We start from the raw sequence: 3,420 nt of genomic DNA on the forward strand, positions 1-3,420 counted from the left end.
AAACCTGGGCTTCCATACCACCTCAGCAGTGCCACAAACTGATCACCTCCATGCCACGCCGAATTGAGGCAGTAATTAAAGCAAAAGGAGCCCCTACCAAGTATTGAGTACATGTACAGTAAATGAACACACTTTCCAGAAGGCCAACAATTCACTAAAAATGTTTTTTTTTTATTGGTCTTATGAAGTATTCTAATCTGTTGAGATAGTGAATTGGTGGGTTTTTGTTAAATGTGAGCCAAAATCATCACAATTAAAAGAACCAAAGACTTAAACTACTTCAGTCTGTGTGCACTGAATTTATTTAATACACGAGTTTCACAATTTGAGTTGAATTACTGAAATAAATGAACTTTTCCATGACATTCTAATTTATTGAGATGCACCTGTATGTGTGAATACATCTGTCATGCAAAAAGTACATTTCTCTGACCGTCATCATACTCACAGGTTTAGAAAAAAAGTTAGCATTAGGCAGTAGTGTTGCAGTAAATGAAATTGGCATTTTTACCTGTTTGACATACTGACATGTAGTGGTGTGGACACAGAATAGCTTTTATTACGCTACTGCTATAACTGGAGTCTTCATCTCTTGTGAGTGAACAAGAAATGTCAACATTTATCAAAAGTAATATTCATTTATGTCATTTTTTAATGAGGGAAAAATTACTGGATGCACAATTAACATAAAAAGGTAAACAAATGTACAGAGGATCTCTTACAAAACGGAAACCCTGGCAAATGAATGCAAACTATGTCAACAGCGTGATAAACACTGTTGAGTCAGAATAAATGATTATTAAATCACAGCAAATAAATTGACTGTACAGTCACAATAGACTGTAGTTGCTTTCTTTTTGTGCTATAAAAGGCCAATGGGTATTTTTGATACAAACACTAGATGGCGCTATTTGCTTTCTGAAATAACCACTACGTCTTAAAACAAGATCACAAGATCTCAAGTAGACAAGAGCTGTACTTGAATGCTTATTTCATACATAGAAAACTGTTGCCCATGAAGGGACAATGCCATGACTGCAAATGAGACTTGCAAATGGATCATGACTTTAATTAGTATAAAAAAATATTGGTATTATTAAGTATTTCTAATTTACTCCTATTGAAACTATAATGTTCAGAACTGAATTCAAATATAATCATAATAATTAACATCTACATGGAAACTTTTTGACTGATCATCACATTACCGAATTGCCTTAGTCAAGAAGGAAACATGTTACTGTATTTATGTCAGATTTTACATTTGAAAATATATTCATATAGAATGCATTTTTTTTGCAATATTTCACAATATTGCTGTTTCACCGTGTATTTGATCAAATAAATGCAGCCTTTAAAATTTATTTCAAAAACTAAACAAAAAAATTATAATTTTTTAATAGATAATAAAAGATAAAAAATAATAGAATAAAAAAAAAAAGAACAAATAAAGATATTTTTGAAATATCTTTTGAACAGTAATGAACAATTTGAGACAGACTTCACGTCTTGTGTGCTTCTATGTTTCCCATGTTAGGCATTTCATTAGTTTTTGAGACAGAAAGAATGTTTTACAGCCTATGTTGAAAATTATTATTGCAAAATGTGATCACTGCTTATGACAATTGTGGTTTTGATTTGGGAGCTTGTGTGAGGCTTTTGTAAGACAGTTCTTCAATATGAGAAGTAATTCTTAAAAGGTCCACTACACTACACTACACTAGCAAAAGCCACACAGAAAATGTATGCATTAATGTTTAAATGCACACATGAATCGGAACATGATGTGCCTTATGTTGTTGGATGTTCCCGGTCTTGTTGTGTACAATTTGCAATAAAAAAAAAAAATGAATCGGAGCATTGGTCCTGTTAGTCATATACACATGCAAACAGTTTTATAGCTTGTCTCCACAATCTCAAGGTCTAAACAGACCAGCTGAAGGGAAGTTAAAGTTTCCTGGCTTAGAATTTTTCTTAAGGTCAGCACAGTCATATAAACTTTTCACTACATCAGAACAGTTGTTTTAAAGCAACTGACATCAAAGTATTGAACTGGCCCACAGGTGTCATTAACACAGGAACAAGGCCCTTAACAATGCATGCATACTAAAAACTGCAACACTTGAAGTGTGACATTAAGCACATTAAACAAAACATTATCTGAAATAAGCACCGAGCTGAATATATACACTGAATTCTGCTGAAACAAAATAAGCACAGCACACAAACAATGATATATCATACTATTAGGACAGCACTGGACAGATTTCGTCATATAAAGAGAGACCTCAATATTTAAGATCAAGGCATTCTTGAATCACAATAGAAACAGATAAAAGGGCTTATAAAAAGATTCATCTTTTGGCAGAGCATCTCATCTCCTGCAGAAAAAGCAGATAAAAACAAATTCTGACAAGCTAGCACACCTGCTTGACTCAGCATCATTATGCTATTGAAAAAGACAAGCAAAATTCAAATTCAACATTTCAAAAATTGATGTTATGTGTCAACTCCCCTTAAGATTTTAGGTTAAAATGTATATGAATGTTTGTGGAAAAGTGTATATACTGTTTAAATTAGTTTTTGATATACTGAAGCATATCACATCGCACGGGACATGCAAACTTAAAGGGGCCATATTATGCTTTTTTAAAGATCATTATTTTGTGTATTTGGTGTAACAGATATTCAATGTTAAATACTTAAATGTGCGAACTACCAAATGCTTAAACACAATCAAGCTTTCGAAAAAAAGCCGATCAACCACTCCTTTATAGATAATTAGAATTCTAATACTACCCCTACTCCTGACAAAAACCTTCATGCATTTTTACAATAAAAAACATTATCTATTAAAGAGACATTTTGTCAGATTTTGTTATTCTTTGGTTCATGGGCGTAGCTTGTGGGGGGGCCAGGGGGGCCTGGCTCCCCCATAGCGATTTAAGAATTTTACTAAATATTTATTTATAAAGTTTTTTCTATTAAGTAAAAATGTATATAATGCAGTTAATAATACATGTAAAGTGAATACGTAAAAGTTAATACATTTTAAATTGTTGTTGTAAGTAAATTAATAAATCAAAACAAACTTAACGTCTCCCTCAATCTCATTTGCGTAAGAATTGTCACGTGACGAATCTGCATTTTGGTGGATAATAGACTTAACGGTAATGCTTGCCTGTTGTGTGGAATAAAATGATGTTCCGCGTTTTTAACAACATACACGAACTGCAGAGAAATCTGGAGACAACGAAAAACTGATTCCGGGGACTTGGACAATCAGATAAAGGTGATCCACAGGACGCAGCAGGTTTAGCCGCACACTACTTTATTGCCGACCATTTACATCCAAATGTTATTTAATTTTCACAGAACACAACCTTTAAATAGATTTTAGAATATAAACTGTTTATCGTC

The 3,420-nt window shown here is 33.0% G+C and overlaps 1 protein-coding gene across 2 annotated transcripts in view; it reads right to left on the reverse strand.

Moving 5' to 3' along the window:
- Nucleotides 1-3,420, reverse strand: part of LOC107677835 (collagen alpha-5(IV) chain-like) — a 50,534-nt gene that overhangs the window by 30,323 nt on the left and 16,791 nt on the right. The gene's annotated exons all lie outside the window — the stretch shown is intronic.

The sequence above is a fragment of the Sinocyclocheilus anshuiensis genome, unplaced genomic scaffold, assembly GCF_001515605.1.
Source record: "Sinocyclocheilus anshuiensis isolate Anshui unplaced genomic scaffold, SAMN03320099.WGS_v1.1 scaffold1077, whole genome shotgun sequence".
NCBI classification, from domain to species: domain Eukaryota; kingdom Metazoa; phylum Chordata; class Actinopteri; order Cypriniformes; family Cyprinidae; genus Sinocyclocheilus; species Sinocyclocheilus anshuiensis.